Consider the following 20,305-nt stretch of genomic DNA (forward strand, 5'->3'; position numbering starts at 1 on the left):
CAGATCACCACCCAAGCGCAGCGTTTACATCTATTCTCTCCTCTAAACACCCACTAATTTCCCATCAATCACCCATCAATCACCCCCTATCACTACCTGTCACTGTTACCCATCAGATCAGACCCTAATCTGCCCCTTGCGGGCACCCAATCACCCGCCTACACGCTCAGATTGCCCTCAGACCCCCCCCTTATCAATTCGCCAGGGCATTATTTACATCTGTCCTTCCCTGTAATAACCCACTGATCACCTGTCAATCACCCCCTGTCACTGCCACCCATCAATCATCCCCTGTCACTGCCACCCATCAATCAGCCCCTAACCTGCCCCTTGCGGGCAATCTGATCACCCACCCACACCAATAGATCGCCCGCAGATCCGACATCAGATCACCACCCAAGCGCAGCGTTTACATCTATTCTCTCCTCTAAACACCCACTAATTACCCATCAATCACCCATCAATCACCCCCTATCACCACCTGTCACCAGGGCCGGATTTGTGGGCAGGCAGAAGAGGCCCGGGACTAGGGCGGAGCTTAAGCTAGAGCGATGTTGCTGCTGATAGATCAGCTGTTCCATAATAACCTGTCTGTGCAGCGACGTCTTTGCTGCTGCTTGCCATCTCTCTTATTATACACGCAGTGTGTTCTAACCCATCCCGCCCCTCCCCTCTAAAACACTGGGTGGAGTCGGAGACGGAGAGACAGAGAGCATAACAGAGCTGGAGACTTGAAGAGAAGGAGGAAATTGACTTCACCACACCGACAGGTAAACAAAAAAAGCTTATCTGCTACCAGCTTCTGTGAGAACTGCTGGCTCTATTGTTTTAGTCGCTGGAATGCTGCCGTTCTGAACAGTGTCTGCCAGTCTTCTCCCCCACCAGTAACATTCTCTCAATAGACCTGCTCCATCCCTCCCCCCCTTCTTGCTGGGCAACTCATTTACAACAGGGTCTGTTCTTCAAAGTTTCACTGTCCTCCTCTGCAATGCATTTTGTTTATCTGTGTGTATCTGAGAACACACCATGACACTATATAAGCCATGCCCATGGGGGAAGGGAAGTGAGAGCTAAACTTGTCTTCCTGACATGATTAAAGGGACTCAGAGCTGGATAATAAAAAACGTTTTATACATACTTGGGGCTTCCTCCAGCCCCATAAGCTCCGATCGCTCCCACGCCGCCATTCTCAGTCTTAGCACTTCTGTCAGTCGGAGCCAGTCTGACGTAAGAGAAGTGCGCTGTTTGCATATCTTTCCAGCAGCCCAGGAGAGATACGTAGAGAGCGCATTTCTCCTGCGTATACTGGCCCGACTTACGGAAGTGCAGGGACCCGGTACCAGCACTGCGGACATCGGAGGACGGCGGCGTGGGAGCGATCGGAAATTATAGGGCTGGAGGAAGCCCCAGGTATGTATAAAACGTTTTGTATTATCCAGCTTTGGTACACTTTACGTTTGCTAGATGATTCCAGTGTTCCAGCTCAGGCTATGCTCACAGTAGGAGTTGGGTTGCGTTCCCTGTAGCAGCAGGAATTCAATACAATAGATCTGGAAAACAATACCACACAATATTCGCATGTTGTGTCACGTTACATACAGTGAAGCATAGAGTTAATGAAAATTATGCTTCTCCATACCTGTTAACTGCATGCAGTCTGTTACCAGCATGCACTCCATTGTACTGCAATGCTTTCGCTGCACTGTGAACGTTGCATGGGTAGTGCATTGCAGTGCAGCAAGCAACGTTACAGAGCAGCTGTTATGCTGCATCACAACCACTGCGAACATAGCCTTAAGCCGAATACTCACCTGACGATGGATCTGGGAACCTCGCAGCGATGTCTCCTGACAAACGAGTTTCCATGAACCATCTTCCTACCTGTGGGAACACGCGACGGGTGCAAACAGGAGGTCAAACAATTGTGGTACTTTGTGTGGGAGTCGTTGGGGATCTTAAACATCTGATCCATCAGGATGGTTATTATCATCGTGCATTGCCAAATGCCGTTTGTGTAATTACTCTCTTAGGCTCCCTGCACACTGCATGTGATTCCTATTTTTAATCGGTTTTTACATCCGATTCCGATTTTTAATCGTTACTGCATGCTGCATTTTTTTCTCTGTTGATTGCATTCAGGGAAAAGTAGAGTTGCAAGTCGGAAACGGGATGGGAATCGCAAAATGCATTTGCAGTGTGCAGGGAGCCTTATACTCGTGTCGCAAGAACGTGGAAACGATCACTCGTTAATCAAAAAATAGCAGATCATTGGAAAAGTTGCTGAAAAAATAAATCACATAGTGGGTGCAGGCCTTTTACTGAATACTCCAGTCTGTTTAAATTTTTCCATGTGCAAGCTCTATTTAGAGTTGGGAGGGCGGTTGCAGAAAGTGGGGCCTAGGGCACTGAAAAGTACAAATCCGGCCCTGCCTGTCACTGTTACCCATCAGATCAGACCCTAATCTGCCCCTTGCGGGCACCCAATCACCCGCCTACACGCTCAGATTGCCCTCAGACCCCCCCTTATCAATTCGCCAGGGCATTATTTACATCTGTCCTTCCCTGTAATAACCCACTGTTCACCTGTCAATCACCCATCAATCACCCCCTGTCACTGCCACCCATCAATCACCCCCTGTCACTGCCACCCATCAATCAGCCCCTAACCTGCCCCTTGCGGGCAATCTGATCACCCACCCACACCAATAGATCGCCCGCAGATCCGACATCAGATCACCTCCCAAGTGCAGTGTTTACATCTCTTCTCTCCTCTAAACACCCACTAATTACCCATCAATCACCCCCTATCACCACCTGTCACTGTTACCCATCAGATCAGACCCTAATCTGCCCCTTGCGGGCACCCAATCACCCGCCTACACGCTCAGATTGCCCTCAGACCCCCCCCTTATCAATTCGCCAGTGCAATATTTACATCTGTTCTCCCCTGTAATAACCCACTGATTACCTGTCAATCACCTATCAATCACCCATCAATCACCCATCAATCACCCATCAATCACCCCCTGTCACTGCCACCCATCAATCACCCCCTGTCACTGCCACCCATCAATCACCCCCTGTCACTGCCACCCATCAATCACCCGCTGTCACTGCCACCCATCAATCAGCCCCTAACCTGCCCCTTGCGGGCAATCTGATCACCCACCCACACCAATAGATCGCCCGCAGATCCAACGTCCGATCACCTCCCAAGTGCAGTGTTTACATCTGTTCTCTACCCTAAACACCCACTAATTACCCATCAATCACCCCCTGTCACTGCTACCTATCAGATTAGACCCCTATCTGCCCCTAGGGCACTCAATCACCCGCCCACACCCTCAGAATGCTCTCAGACCCCAGCCCTGATCACCTCGCCAGTGCATTGCTTGCATCTATTCCCCCCTCTAATCACACCTTGAGACACCCATCAATCACCTCCTGTCACCCCCTAACACACCTACCCATCAGATCAGGCCCTAATTTGCCCCGTGTGGGCTCCTGATCACTCGGCCAAACCCTCAGATCCCCCTCAGACCCCCTTCCGATCACCTCCCCAGTGCATTGATTGCATCTATTTTCCCCTCTAACCACCCCCCGAGACACCCATCAATCACCTCCTGTCACCCCCCTAGCACTCCTATCCATCAGATCAGGCCCAATACAACCTGTCATCTAAAAGGCCACCCTGCTTATGACCGGTTCCACAAAATTCGCCCCCTCATAGACCACCTGTCATCAAAATTTGCAGATGCTTATACCCCTGAACAGTCATTTTGAGACATTTGGTTTCCAGACTACTCACGGTTTTGGGCCCGTAAAATGCCAGGGCGTTATAGGAACCCCACAAGTGACCCCATTTTAGAAAAAAAGACACCCTAAGGTATTATGTTAGGTGTATGACGAGTTCATAGAAGATTTTATTTTTTGTCAAAAGTTAGCAGAAATTGATTTTTATTGGGTTTTTTTCACAAAGTGTCATTTTTCACTAACTTGTGACAAAAAATAAAATCTTCTATGAACTCGCCATACACCTAACGGAATACCTTGGGGTGTCTTCTTTCTAAAATGGGGTCACTTGTGGGGTTCCTATACTGCCCTGGCATTTTAGGGGCCCTAAACCGCGAGGAGTAGTCTAGAAAACAAATGCCTCAAAATGACCTGTGAATAGGACGTTGGGCCCCTTAGCGCACCTAGGCTGCAAAAAAGTGTCACACATGTGGTACCGCCGTACTCAGGAAAAGTAGTATAATGTGTTTTGGGGTGTATTTTTACACATACCCATGCTGGGTGGAGAAATTTCTATGTAAATGGACAATTGTGTGTAAAAAACATCAAACAATTGTCATTTACTGAGATATTTCTCCCACTTAGCATGGGTATGTGTAAAAATACACCCCAAAACACATTATACTACTTCTCCTGAGTACGGCGGTACCACATGTGTGGCACTTTTTTACACCCTAAGTACACTAAGGGGCCCAAAGTCCAATGAGTACCTTTAGGATTTCACAGGTCATTTTGCAACATTTGGTTTCAAGACTACTCCTCACGGTTTATTTTTTTGTCACAAGTTAGCGGAAATTGATATTAATTGTTTTTTTTTCACAAAGTGTCATTTTCCGCTAACTTGGGACAAAAAATAAAATCTTCTATGAACTCACCATACTCCTGACGGAATACCTTTGGGTGTCTTCTTTCTAGAATGGGGTCATTTGTTAGGTTCCTATACTGCCCTGGCATTTTAGGGGCCCTAAACCGTGAGGAGTAGTCTTGAAACGAAATTTCTCAAAATGACCTGTGAAATCCTAAAGGTACTCATTGGACTTTGGGCCCTTTAGCGCAGTTAGGGTGCAAAAAAGTGCCACACATGTGGTATCGCCGTACTCAGGAGAAGTAGTATAATGTGTTTTGGGGTGTATTTTTACACATACCCATGCTGAGTGGGAGAAAGATCTCTGTAAATGGACAATTGTGTGTAAAAAAAATTAACAAATTGTCATTTACAGAGATATTTCTCCCACCCAGCATGGGTATGTGTAAAAATACACCCCAAAACACATTATACTACTTCTCCTGAGTACGGCAATACCACATGTGTGGCACTTTTTTGCAGCCTAACTGCGCTAAGGGGTCCAAAGTAAAATGAGCACCTTTAGGCTTTACAGGGGTGCTTACAATTTAGCACCCCCCAAAATGTCAGGACAGTAAACACACACCACAAATGACCCCATTTTGGAAAGTAGACCCTTCAAGGTATTCAGAGAGGGGCATGGTGAGTCCGTGGCAGATTTCATTTTTTTTTGTCGCAAGTTAGAAGAAATGGAAACTTTTTTTTTTTTCTTCCTCACAAAGTGTCATTTTCCGCTTACTTGTGACAAAAAATAATATCTTCTATGAACTCACTATGCCTCTCAGTGAATACTTTGGGATGTCTTCTTTCCAAAATGGGGTCATTTGGGGGGTATTTATACTATCCTGGAATTCTAGCCCCTCATGAAACATGACAGGGGGTCAGAAAAGTCATAGATGCTTGAAAATGAGAAAATTCACTTTTTGCACCATAGTTTGTAAACGCTATAACTTTTACCCAAACCAATAAATATACACTGAATGGGTTTTTTTTTTAATCAAAAACATGTTTGTCCACATTTTTCGTGCTGCATGTATACAGAAATTTTACTTTATTTGAAAAATGTCAGCACAGAAAGTTAAAAAAATCATTTTTTTGCCAAAATTCATGTCTTTTTTGATGAATATAATAAAAAGTAAAAATCGCAGGAGCAATCAAATAGCACCAAAAGAAAGCTTTATTAGTGACAAGAAAAGGAGCCAAAATTCATTTAGGTGGTAGGTTGTATGAGCGAGCAATAAACCGTGAAAGCTGCAGTGGTCTGAATGGAAAAAAAGTGGCCGGTCCTTAAGGGGTAGAAAGCCCTAGGTCCTCAAGTGGTTAATAAAGCTTCTGAGCTGTTTCTAGTGTTATTACTATGGTGATAAGGCATGTAGTATTCACTAAACAATTTACCTCAGGCTAAACTAAAGTTATCTCTTCTGTCTTTAAATGAAGGAGAGATCTCTAAAGTTAATGTCTCAATCCTTTAAATAACTTCCGAATTCTAAATTTAAAGTCAGGCTGTTAATTAACAGCATGTGAAACTAACTACAGAGGAGGTAACTTGAGGTACATACACACGTCTGATTTTTTCAACCGACCTGTCGTTCGGACTGGTCATTTGGACGTCAAATCGGGCGTGTGTACAAACGAACGGTTGGCTGATAAGGCTGATTTTAACGGATACTTAAAAAAAACAGCCTTATCAGCCGAAAGATCGTTTGTACACACACCCGATTTGATGTCCGAACGGCCAGTTGTTTGGAAAAATCAGACGTGTATATACCTTTAAAGTGACTCTGTAACAAAATTTTCAGCCTCATTTCTTCTATCCTATACGTTCCTATACCTGTTCTAATGTGGTCTGTCTTACTGCAGCCTTTCCTAGTTGCACAGTGGCTGTATTATCTCTGTTATGTAATCTAATCTTCTTTCCTCTGACGGCTTTGTCAGGCTCAGGCACTCAGGCAAGAATGTGCTGCTCTGCTTGTTATAGGCAGAAGCTATACATACCCTCTCCACGCCCCCTGCAGGCTCTGTATGAGTCACAGACTGGGCTCCTCACAGCCTATTACATGCCATGTCTTTTGTTTGTAAACACTGCCTAAAACTGGCAATTTCAAGCCAGGATTGCAGCAGGGAGTGGCAGAAACAGCACAGAGGGGCCCAGGAGAACATAATGAATAGAATGGTATGCTTTTTATTGTAAGAATTTTAGAGTACAGATTCTCTTTAAGGACTGAAGTGAAAAGATAACTCCCTCACTGTGAAAACTTCTCTACACCTCAATAAGCTTCTTTAATGAATTAACACTGAAAATACAGATTGTTGTTTGGTTGTAAGTTTTTTCTTGCCTTATTATCACCAGCATGATCTTAGTGAATTGAGGCCAATGAGTTTTTTCAGCAGGTATCTGTATCTGTATAATGTTATACCGAAGAGCTCCCCTGGTGGCCGCAGCACATCTAAAGGGTTGACAGGAATGCACTGGACAGAAATCCTTGACTCGTACACACAGCTCCCTGCATCACCGCTGCCCTGCTCCACACTTACCGAGCAGCCTTTAGTCAATTGAAACATGTTTGTTTAGTAAGTTACTGAACTTCTGCCTAATGCGGAAAAACTTTAGTGAATTTGGAAAAAAAAGTGTAATATACCTAATGCGGTATTTTACAGAGCAAAATCATTTTAACAAACTGTCAATTGAGACGATTGTGTATTCCCAGCATAAAGTGTATGCATATACCATTTGCCTGGTTTTTCAACTTCCATAATGTTTTAAATGAATGGACAGATTTTTTCCTACTTCTGCACTATACATAAAGTTAACAAAGCCTTCATGGGATGAAAACATTTCTAAACACCATTTTTGTAGCTCATAATTGCCATTGTTGCATGATCTCTACTAAACTTGTGCCCTGAATCCTCTCCAACACGGTCCCTTCACTCTCCGCCCATTGATTCTTTGTTTATCAGGCCCTATTCACAAATTAATAATGTTCATAGACTCTGCAGATTGATCAGACATCATAGTAAATATAAGTAAACAGCATCTTTGGCCTGTTGTTATTAACAGTGCTCGGCAGATTTATTTATTGTATTTATAAAGCACCAACATATTATGCAGCACTGGACATTAGTTAAGATTACAGACAATATTTAGGGGTGACATACAGCAATAAGACGATACAAGAATACATGCTAACCAGATCACGCAACACAGTATGAGTACAGGAAATGCTGCTTAGTCACTGGATGGGTATTTGAAGATTAGGCTGTGAGAAAACGCGGAAAAGCCGCCGCGTGTACTCAGAACGAGGCGGCTGATTCCGCGTCCAAGGCGGCGGTTGGCACACGTAGGCCTACATCTAGTAGTATAGCCGAACGCGGAGAAACCGCTGCATGCCTTGACAGCGGTGCGGCGGATTCCATGTCCAGCACGGCGGGTGCTTTACATCACATGTCTGGTGTGGCTGGGACTGATAGTGCACACAGGTTCAGAAGGACACGCGCGCGCGCTGAGAGGCAGAACTTATATGACAGCCAGAAGGGAGTCAGCTGACCAAGCCGGTCAGCTGACGGTAGCACCACTTCCCATTGGTCCAGCACTTAGGGGAGGCGCTGGAGGGCGCTTTGCTATATATACTGGGTGCTGGTCATTCTCTGGTTGTCTGCCATTGCGATCACTACGTGGTAGCACTCAGACCTTTTTGTCAGTAACTATGTGATCATTCAGACTAGTTCCAGGGTGTTGATGACTACGGAGCTTACACCCGAGACTTGGAATACTGTGTATTATCTGTGTTATTATTCAGACTAGTTCCAGGGTGTTGATGATCAAGGACCTCACACCCAAGATTAGGAATTAGCTTTACCATCCTGTTATTCTTCAGACTAGTTCCAGGGTGTTGATGATCAAGGAGCTCACACCTAAAGACTAGACATTGTTGATTATTTGTTATGACCTTCTGCTTTCCTGACCTCTCTTCTGATCTCTGATTTTGTTCTTCGCTATATCTGATACTCCGTTGCCAAACCTTGCTTGCCTTAGGACTCTGATTCAGTCTCTTCGACTGTATCTTATCTGTCTGTCTGTTGCCGACCTGGCTTGTCCGACCTCGAGAACTATCTCCTCTGTTTAGAGATAGTTCACAGATCTGTCAGTGACACTCCACCATTGGTGTCACTCACACTCTGGTCCTTCCCACTCTCAGCCTGACTCCTCCCCTTGGGGAGCCTCAGGCCATTGGAAGGAGCTTGTACTTGGGCAGTATCTCTTACTGCCTTGCACCCTCGATACGGGTGCTCTCCTCAAAGTATTACTGTTGCAGCAAACACTCATCTTACTCAGGTGCCCAGAGGTTAGAGATATGTCTGATTATCGGTGATACTGCAGATCATCAATAATCGGGTATATATCTGTATTCTCGGTGATACTGCAGATCACTGATAATCAGATCCTCTCTGTGTTACACCGATCGTTACATAGGCAAGTTGAGTTCACTCAGATCCATAGGATCGGTGTACGTTGATGGAGGTGCGTGATCAGGTAGGAGACACAAGAAGGATGACATTGCCCAAAGGCTTACAATCTAAAGGGAGAAGTAGGGACACGAAAGGTAGGGGACCAGAGTTCAGTGTTCAGCTGCGGGTTTAGAGCACCTGTGAGGGGGGGTAGACCAGGGTGAAAAGGTGCGTTTTGAGGGCCTTCTTAAAGATGTTGAATGATGATGCGACCCTAATGGTTAGAGGTAGGGAAGTTCCATAGTGTTGGAGCAGCTCTTGAGCAGTCCTGGAGGCGTGCATGGGGCTGAGTGATGCGGGAGGGGGGGGGGGGGTGGTGGTGGTGGTCAGGCGAAGTTCATTGGAGGAGCGGAGTGAGTGGCTAGGTGTGTACCTCTGAGTAAGATTGGAATCTGATTCTGGACTGGATAGGAAACCAGTGGAGAAATTTACAGAGGGGAGCTGCCATGGTGGAGCGATGGCAGGAGTGGATGATTCTGGCTGCTGCATGCATGATGGACTGCCGCTGGGCAATTGGGGTCATAGGGAGACCAGACAGAAGGGCATTGCAGTAGTCCAGACAGGAAATTGAGGGTATGGATGGGAGTTTGGTGGTGACAGAGGTCAGGAAAGTGCAGATTTTGTGGAGGTGGAAGTTGCAGGACTTGGATTTGGGGGGTGAAGGAGAGTGCAGAGTCCAGGAAGACACCCAGACAGCGGGCTTGAGATGTAGGGCGAATGGTAGTGTGGTTAACAGTGACATGCACATCTGGGAGAGTCAACAATGGCCGGGGCGGGAAACTCGCATTCCGTTTTGTCCAGGTTTAGTTTCAGGAACCTTGCAGACATCCAGATGGAGATGGCTGATAGACAGGAGGAGACCTTGTCCATGGTAGTGGTGGATAGGTCAGGAGTGTAGAGGTAGATATGGGTTTCATCTACATACAGATGGTAGTTAAAACCCATGGAGGAGATTACCTTCCCAATGGACGGTGTGTATAGGGAGAACAATAGGGGGACAAGGACTGGGCCTTGGGGGACTCCCACCGAGAGGTGGTTGGGGATGGATAAGGACTCATTGAAGGAGGTTGTGAAGGAGTGGTTGGAGAGGTAGTATGAGAGCCAGGCCAGGGCGAGGTCATGAATGCCCATGGACTGGAGGGACTGGATGAGTAGAGGATGATTCAATGTGTCAAATGCTGAAAGGTTGAGGAGAAGAATGGAGTATTTACCTTCCGCTTTAGCTAAGGCGAGGTCATTGACCACTTTGGTAAGAGCTGTTTCAATTGAGTGGGCAGGCCAAAATCTAGATTGCAGTGGGTCCAGTAGGGAGTTGGCATTGAGGTACTTGGTCAGGCATCTGTGAACCAGACTCTCAAGGAGTTTTGAGGCAAAGGGGAGGAGGCAGATAGGGCGGTGGTTGGAGAGTAGTGAGGGGTCAAGGGAGGGTGTCTTGAGCAGGAGTAGTACAATAGCCTGTTTGAAGTCTGAGGGGAAGGTGCCTGTGGATAAGGAGAGGTTAAAAAGGGATTTGAGGACTGGGGCCAAAGTCAGGAAGTGAGAATGGAATAAGTCAGAAGGGACAGGGTCAAGGAGGGAGGTAGTAGTATGTGAAGTCATCAGTAGGTGGTTGACTTCCTCAATGGTAATTGGAATGAAGAAGATGACGGAAGGATAGATTGGAGGAGGAGCTGGATGGGACAGGGTGGGAGGTGAGCTTAAAAGGCTGGTGATTTTCTGATGGATGGAGACAATGTTGTTGGTGAAGTGGGTGGTTAAATCGGTGGCAGAGAGGGAAGTAATAAAGGGTGAAGGGGTGGGTTAAAGAATTGGCAAAGAGACACTGGGGGTTGGAAGCTTGTGCTCTAATGAGTTTAGTAAAATATTCCTGCTTAGCATTGGCAAGGGCAGTGTGGAAATGCGGCAGGTTAGTGTAACAATCGGTGTAACACAGAGAGGATCTGATTATTGGTGATCTGCAGTATCACCAAAAATACAGATATTTACCTGATTATTGATGATCTGCAGTATCACCGATAATCAGATATACTACTAACCTCTGGACACCTGAGAGATATGAGTGTTTGGTGCAACAGTAATACTTTGAGAACAATATCAGGAGGACAGGTACAAAGGCAGTAAGGAATACTGCTAGAGTATGAGTACCTATCAGCAGCCTGAGAATCTCCCGCAGGGAGGAGTCAGACTGGGAGAGGAAGGACCAGAGCGTGAGTGACACCAATAGGAGGATGTCACTGACTGGTCTGTGAACTATTTCTTAACTGAAGAGATAGCTCTCAAGGTCGGACAAGCCAGGTCGGCAAACACACGGACATACAAAGTACAAAGACAGGAGGCTGATTCGGTAATCCTAAGGAAAGCAGGGTTTGGCAACAGAGTATCAGATATAGCGAATTACCGAATCAGTGAACAGAAGAGTGGTCAGGAAAGCAGAAAGTCATAACAGATAATAAACAATGCCTAGTCTTGGGTGTGAGCTCCGTGATCATCAACACCCTGGAACTAGTCTGAAGTATAACAGAATGGTAACACAAGTCCCTAATCTTGGGTGTGAGGTCCTTGATCATCAACACCCTGGAACTAGTCTGAAGTATAACAGAATGATAACACAAGTCCCTAATCTTGGGTGTGAGTTCCTTAATCATCAACACCCTGGAACTAGTCTGAAGTATAACAGAATGAGAACACAGATTCTGACAATAAGGTCCGAGTGCTTCCACGTAGTGATCGCAACGGCAGACAACCAGCGAATGCCCAGCACCCAGTATATATAGTCCAGCGCTCTCTAGCGCCTCCTCTAAGTGCTGGACCAATGGGAACTGGTTGAATCGTCAGCTGACCGGCTTGGTCAGCTGACTCTCTTCTGGCTGTCATAAAAGTTCTGCCTCTCAGCGGGCGCGTCCTTCTGAACCTGTGTGGACTATCAGTCCCAGCCACACCAGACATGTCTTGCGTACCACCCGCCGCGCTGGACGCGGAACCAGCCGCACCACTATCGGGACATGCAGCGGTTTCACCGCGTTCAGCCATACTGGCAGACGTAGGCCTACGTGTGCAAACCGCCGCGTTGGATGTGGAATCAGCCACCTTGTTCTGAGCACACGCGGCGGCTTTTCCGCGTTTTCTCACAGTTAGCCTTGTACTCTATGAAATCCTGGTTAAGTCTAGTTTCCCTCCATTTCCATTCATTTAAAGGATTTAAAAGAATATCACATTTAGGACCACATTTAAAGGGGCACTATGGCAAAAAATTGTAAAATTTAAAATATGTGCAAACATATACAAACAAGAAGTACGTGTTTTCCAGAGTAAAATGAGCCATAAATTACTTTTCTCCTGTGTTGCTGTCACCTACAGTAGGTAGTAGAAATCTGACAGAAGCGACAGGTTTTGGACTATATATTGGTAGGTGAACAGAGGTGCCAGAAGGATAAAAGTACATAAAATTTTAAAAAAATTGCTGGGAGGCAGTGGTGGACTCGCTTCCGTTAAAGCAGACACCAAGGACTGTAAATATATAGATATACACATTTATTGAAAATACTGAAGACTGAAGATGCAATGCATTTCGCGGCCACAGCCCACTTCTTCAGACAATAAGCAGGGGAAAAACAACAGCAATTCAGTTATAGCAAGCAGAGCGCCACCGTGACAGAGGCAACAGAGGCGCTCTGCTTGCTATAACTGAATTGCTGTTGTTTATCCCCTGCTTATTGCCTGAAGAAGTGGGCTGTGCCCGCGAAACGCGTTGCATCTTTGGGGTATTTTCTATAAATGTGTATATCTATATATTTACAGTCCTTGGTTTCTGCTTTAACGGAGGCGAGTCCACCACTTCCTCCCAGCAATTTTTTAAAACATTTTATGTACTTTTATCCTTCTGGCGCCTCTGTTCACCTACCAATATATTTGAGTCCACCCCAGGTGGAGGGGTGATCTACCCCCTTTCTTCCTATCTACAGAGAGCGACTTCTTAATCCTGAGTGAGGACAGGTCTAATCTCCTCACCTGCCTAATGAGTGGTTACCTAGGTGGTAACCCGTGTTTGTAAGTATTGCCATCTCACTGTTTCATTTATCCAATCAATTTTGACATACAATACAATACAATACAGTACAATAACATTTCTATAGCGCTTTTCTCCCATAGGACTCAAAGCGCTTACATACTACACCATATTGGGCTCTCCATTTCTCTTCAACTTTAGGTTTTGGACTAGTCTTCATAGGGGATGCTCAGGGATTTATTTATTTTCAAAAGCACTTAGTGAATGACAGTTGCTCTGTTCAACTGCCAAAAAACAGTGTAGCGAGCAGGGAAGCTAGCTGGCCAGCATCATTATTTAAATCCTTGTTAGGGAATATCTTTATAAAGAATAAAAGACTTGCTGAGAATCCCCTATGAAAAGATGGACTAGTCCAAAACCAGTCACTTCTTTCAGATTTCTACTACCTACTGTAAGTGACAGCAACATAGGAAAAAAGTAATTTATGGCTCATTTTACTATGGAAAAAACAGACTCCTTATTTGTCTATGTGTGCACATATTTTACATTTTACAATTTTCGCCATAGTGCCCCTTTTAAGACATACTGAAAGAGAACAGTCATCATCTGACAGACACTACTGCCCTCCATGTTGTTTTATTGCTAAGCAAACCATCAATAAACATGGTTGAAGCCGTAAACATAGGAGTTTATATGGTATACATATTGTAAACCATTTAGAAAATGATTTCTCCTGCTGATTTGACTTCTTTCATGGTCAGATAATTACTACAGGCCTTCTGGCCACTATCCTGTCCTTGTCCCCCTTCTCCTTTTCTGGCTGCCTTCACCAAACCCTGTTTCCTTCCTTCTTTTGTATGGTTTCCATTATCCTGCCTGTCTAAACCCCCCCCCTCCCCTCTACATCCTTTGAATCCTCTTGTCCCCCCTCCCACCTTTCTTTTCCTCCTTTCTATTCCTCCCTTCTTCCAATTTCCAAATTCTGCCTCTCCTTCACCTACCTTTCCTCTTCCCTATCACCCCTGTAAATCCTTTGTCTCCCCCTTATTATTTCATTACTGTTGGTTGCCACCTGTTTAAACTGACCAGTGTTTTTTAACTTTTTTTTTCCCTTTAAATTATTTCATTCTTTTTTACTCTGTGGATACAGAGTAACTTATCACTTATAGATATAATATATTTTATTTTTAGTATTATTGATTTATAAAGTTGCCAGCATATTCTGTTGAGCTTATAGTACATTGCCTCTTATTACATATAGGAATTTGTGTCTATAACTTCAACTCTTGCATTTAGTCTGCGGAACTTCTGAGAAAGCGATGATTAGCTGCAAATAGGCCTATCGGGCACATGTTAAAAATGTGCGTTTTTATTAAAACCGAAATAGTGGCAATTGACAGGGAAAAACAATTTCCAATGAGCTTGGCAATAATTATGACACACTCCAATAATCCATACACATTCCAAATAACTTATGAGAAAGATCCACACCTACAAATATTTTATGCTTTTATATTAGAATTTGTCCTCTGGAGAATTAGATGTTTATTTAACAGCGGTTAGTTGTAGGTGTGACTTTGTGTTTTGGTTTTGTGGACTTTAACCACTTCAGGACCACAGGCTTTACCCCCCCCCCCCCTCCCCCCCAAAGCCCAGGCCATGTTTTGTGAAATAGGTCACTGCAGCTTTAAGGCCAAGCTGCAGGGCCGCGCACACAGCACAAGTGATTTCCCCCCCCCCCCTTTTCTCCCCACCAGCAGAGCTCTCTGTTGGTGAGGTCTGATCGCCCCTCAGATGTTTGTTTATTTTGTAATTAATATTTATGTGCTTTATTTTTTATTAAATTTGTGTATTTTTTTAATACCTCTCCCTCCCTCTCTCCCCCACCAGCCAATCCTCGTGATCAGCTGTCATAGGCTTCAGCCTATGACAGCCGATCACCCCTGAGCACACAGAGGGGACAGCCGTGTCACACGGCTGTCCCCAGTACTTCGCTGCTGTTGATCGCAGCACTGTACAGGTTGATTAGACGTCGGTTTTGCCGTCTAACAGTCTTCGAGCGGCGATCGATCCGCTCCGCCTACTAAGCAGGAGAGGCGCGCACAGCCTGCAAACTGCAGCCCCAGGACTTTACGCCGATCAGCGTTAAGCGGTCCTGGGGCTGCCGCGGTGTTGTAGTAGTGTGAACCTCCAGACTAAAAATCTACTCAGCAGCACTGAAAAGGTTTGGTGTTTCTTTAACAGTTAAACAGCATCAGAACTTTGTCTTTCTTACCCAAACCTCATTTTTAGCTGCACAGAAGCTAACTCTGCCCCATCAAAGAAATCTGCCTGGGCATTTTTCCCTTGAACTTTGCAAAGCATGAAGGGATTTCTGATGTTGTTGTTCTCCTGCTGTTTTGGCGCAATTGTTTTTTTCATTTTGAATTTGAGATTTGAAGCCTAGTGAGCCCAGCTGGGAGGGGTGATCAGGACAGTTGGAACTGTGTCTCATGCTCCCTGTCACCTCCTTTCAACCAAACAGATGGCTGCCCCCATAGAATCACAAACATTTGCCTGTTCTTTTAAAACAAGGTGGGTAAGAGATTATACTACCTATCTATTTTAATTAACATAACTAATGTAACTTAAAGAGACACTGAAGCGTAAAAAAAATTATGATATAATGAATTGGTTTTGTAATACGGATAATTACTAGAATTTTAGTAGCAAAGAAAATATTCTAATATTTTTATTTTCAGTTGTATAGTGTTTTTTTTTATAACATTGCATCATTCTCTAATATTTGCAGTTTAGACACTACTCAGCATTCTAAATGGGTTCAAAAGTTCACTAGCCTGATCTGGAAAATCTTCCCTGCAGAGGGAAAAAAAGATACAGTGGGCCTGATTCACAAAGCGGTGCAAACTTTTTCGCGGACTTTTGCGCGTGCAAAGTGCCGCGATTGGCGCGATTGCGGACTTTTGCGCGCGCAATTGGCAAATTGCGCGCGCAAAAGTCCGCGATCGCGCGAATCGCGGCACTTTGCGCGCGCAAAAGTCCGTGAAAAAGTTTGCACCGCTTTGTGAATCAGGCCCCGTGTCTTTCAAAGTCACAGAGAACTCTGCCAGACACTTGAGATAATAAGCTTTAAAAGACACGGGGCCTGATTCACAAAGCGGTGCAAACTTTTTCACGGACTTTTGCGCGTGCAAAGTGCCGCGATTGGCGCGATTGCGGACTTTTGCGCGCGCAATTGGCAAATTGCGCGCGCAAAAGTCCGCGATCGCGCGAATCGCGGCACTTTGCGCGCGCAAAAGTCCGTGAAAAAGTTGGCACCGCTTTGTGAATCAGGCCCCGTGTCTTTTAAAGCTTATTATCTCAAGTGTCTGGCAGAGTTCTCTGTGACTTTGAAAGTCGTGGAGCTACATGGCTAATTTGCATAGATAATAACTAGAGTTTCTTAGCTCTTCCTTTACTGTAAACAATATTCGACTTGTGTCTCTGCTGCTAATGTTTTTTTTCTTAGCTGTACTACACATACAAATCATTATAGCATAATTTGTTTTTGGCTTCAGTGTCTCTTTAATAACAGTGTGTTTGTTTAGGCTGAAGTTCCTCTTTAACTTGCAGAATTTCAGAAATGAGAAGAGAAGTGCATTGGCAAAAAGAATCAAGTATCCACCTGTGATGAAGCCATGTATTCCCATTCTACTCGCACTGCAGAAGATAAGGCTGTGTTTTGCATCAGTTAGGTTCTGCTGAGGTTGTGTAGTTGCAGCCAAGCTTGCATTAGCCGCTAGAATACAGAATCATTTCAACAAATAATGGCACTCACAATAATGATACAGTACATTATGGAAACATACCATGATCATATGACATTTTCTATACATCCAGACACCAAAAGAAATGTATTTGTTTTTTTTTTCTTAGTGGAAAACTCCAGGTCTGCTGCAGTGCTGAGTATGTGTATAAATGATGCCATATTAGCTTGCAGGTCCACAGTTCTCATCTTCACATAAATAGCTTGGCAGCCATTAGAGAGGAGTTAATAGTCTACTTATCTGTAAGGTTAGCATGAACTCTAGACTCCACCACAATGAATAATGCTTGAAGTCCCATGTCCTGAGAAACGTTCCTTCTCTGAAATCAGAGGTTAAAGCCACTTTCTCTCTCAATGCATTAGTTTATTATTTTGTACAAAGCAGCTGCTCTGTTCTCCTGTTCTCCTGTACAGAATGATCCTGGGGATCCAGAAGTAACCATTTGGGAGCTTGTAATATGTGTTATCCTTGTGTACCTTCAACCCCCTCCCTTCACCTCCCTCTTTCCATTGTCTCTTGCCTCTTGTTCTCCATTTCAATTTTCATTTCAATTTCAGATATGCTAGAGATATTTTTCACCCCGAAAGCTATAACAAGCGCATCATATTCAAATAGGAATTGAGTCACAGTATAAAAAAGGGCATGTTTGTGTAGCAGAGTAATATCTATTTACAGTCTCCCAGCTGCTGACATTTCTACCTTACCATTCTCTTCTTCCTCTGCTTACATTAAGTTGAATACACCTCTGATTCCTGAAAGGATTTCGTCTGACTCCCCTGGGCCACAAGAGAATTCATTGAAGTAAAGTTGCTATGAAGATAGGCTGACGGTGAATACATAGCTACAATCTGACCTCTCAAGTCACTTGTGAAATCAACCTTTTCCCCGCCAAAGGGAAAGTGTGCAGCATCTGACAATATGTTGCTCAATATTAATGTCCTCTTTTACATCAGGTATTAAAGGTGACTGTTTACTAAGAGGCAACATATGCGCGTTAACAGTAATTGGCCATACATACAGCACATACATGAATTTATATAATTTTTCATAATGAATAGAAACTAAGTGCCCCCTTATTGACTTCTGATGTTTTTGCCTATGTGTTCTACAGCTTGTCTGTATTGCTTTAAGCCTTGAAACCTTCAAATGCACCTCTTTGAACAATCATGTAATTCGTCATGGTCCCTATTCACAGATATATCCACATCGACACCTGACAGTAAAATACTTGCTTCCTTATCTGCTAGCTCCTTCAATACCTTTTCTAGGGGTATACTCACAAAATCTTGGTAAAGTTTACCAGGCTGTACACAATCTACCTAGTTTGTTACATAAATAGTGTAACCTGAGTTATACATGCAGTGCCTATTTAGACTTTTATACAAGCAACATAAGCGTTGCATGTATAATGTAAGCTATGCTATTTACGTTATGCACAATAAAGATTGCATACAGCCTTGTAAACTTTATGTGCACCCTTAGAATATATCCCTTATTTCTTTTTAGATTGTAAGCTTGCAAGGGCAAAGTCCAACCCCCTTTTTTCATAACTATGATACTTATTCTGTTAAAGGAACAGGTGCCTGACCTGTAGGGCTGTAAGTTATTATACCATGCTTCAACAATGCCTATCCAGCCATACCACTTCACACTGGCAGCCACACCTTCTCTATTCCTCCAGTCATGTTCTCACCACACCTCCAGTCATACCCCATCTACCCCTCCAGCCATATTCCTTCACACTGACAATCATACTTTCTCTATTTCACCAGTCATGTTAACACCACACCTCCAGCCATGCCCCACACACCCCTCCAGCCATACCCCTTCACATTGGCAGCAACACAGCCTCTATTCCACCAGTCATGTTCTTACCACACCTCCAGTCATGCCCCTCCCCTACAGCCATACTCCTTCACACTGGCAATCATACTTTCTCTATTTCACCAGTCATGTTCTCACCACACCTTCAGCCATGCCCCACACACCCCTCCAGTCGTGCCCTTTAATACTGTCAGCCACACCTCCTCTATTCTTCCAGTCATGTTCTCACCACACCTCCAATCATGCCCCATCCACCCCTCCAGCCATGCCCCTTCACACTGGCAGCCACACCTCCTCTATCCCTCCAGACATGTTCGCACCACACTCCCCATAATGCTTTCACTACACTTTCAGACATTACCTTCTTTTGTATCTGCATTTAAAGTGGGCCTGTACTCAGAACTCCTCTCTGCTTTAAAATATACACAACAGCATAATAACCTTTAAACAAAAAACATGTCTTTGTTACAGCTGATACAAATCCTAAACTACATCTGCACAGTTTCTACTTCCTGATTCATGTAAGCAGACATATTGTTTACAGCCTGTGCTTTCAAATGGGCTTATCTGCCATCTCTGCCACAGGCAGTCATGTGACACGGGAGGGGGGGGGGGAGGTCAAATAGTCAAATAGTACAACTAGTGATTAGACACACATTAGGGGGAATTCCACATGATAAACACTTTAAATACATACAGGGTGCATTTCTGTTCTGTTTTCCTTATGTCCTGTGCTAGGTCCACTTTAAAAATAAGCAAAGCAAAAATTTAGTATTCTTACATAAGGCTAACACAATGATTGGTGTTTTTAGTAGACAAATGCATTTATTCTTTCAGATTTTTCTCTGACTTAAAAGAAGGAAAACAAACAAAAGGAGGGCCATACAAACTTTCAAACAGGGATGGTCCATCTAGTAGGTGGATAGATTGGGGACTATAAAAAAAAGACTAGTAGATGCTTTGAGCATGTACATTGCGGCACATAGTACTGGGACATGTCCATCCAGGGGGTTGAGCTCACAGATTCACATTGACCCTGTCTTGCTACCTTTTTGTGACTTTAATTCCACAGAAAAGATTATTAAAAAATGTATTTATTCAGTATTTTCCACATTTGGTTTCTTAAAAAACAAACAAACTGCATTTTGAGAAGTAAAGGGAAATGAAATACCATCATTAAAAAGCAATTGTGGCGTTTATGCTGTAAGTTATACTTAGTAAGTGCAGCAATGTTTTGAAACCTCCGGAAGAGATTTACATATGCTTAATAAATTGAGGAAATGTTTTGAAAGCCATTGCAGCATTGCAGGTACACTTATTTAAGGGTAATTTCTAAGCTAATAAGTTATCCTTTCTGTAGTATGGCTATCACCAATCTCCTGCTGTCACTCCTGTGTGCTCTGATTGTTTTCCAAAAGCGTTCACACATAAATATGAAATATTAAGCATGAAATGAATGCAGTGAATAGATACTATGCTGTCAGGATAATTTAATTTGTATTTATTTTATGGAGAGCAAGGGAGAAG

The 20,305-nt window shown here is 44.1% G+C and overlaps 1 long non-coding RNA gene across 3 annotated transcripts in view; it reads left to right on the forward strand.

Annotated features, from left to right (window-relative positions):
• Positions 1–698: 698 nt before the first annotated feature.
• The window catches only part of LOC137561339 (uncharacterized), a 184,004-nt gene continuing 164,397 nt past the window's right edge, over positions 699–20,305 (forward strand). For all 3 annotated transcript variants that reach the window (XR_011029972.1, XR_011029970.1, XR_011029971.1), the window contains exon 1: positions 699–770. This is a non-coding gene — a long non-coding RNA (uncharacterized lncRNA). The remainder of the gene's footprint in view (positions 771–20,305) is intronic.

Source organism: Hyperolius riggenbachi, chromosome 3, assembly GCF_040937935.1.
Source record: "Hyperolius riggenbachi isolate aHypRig1 chromosome 3, aHypRig1.pri, whole genome shotgun sequence".
Classification (NCBI taxonomy): Eukaryota; Metazoa; Chordata; class Amphibia; order Anura; family Hyperoliidae; genus Hyperolius; species Hyperolius riggenbachi.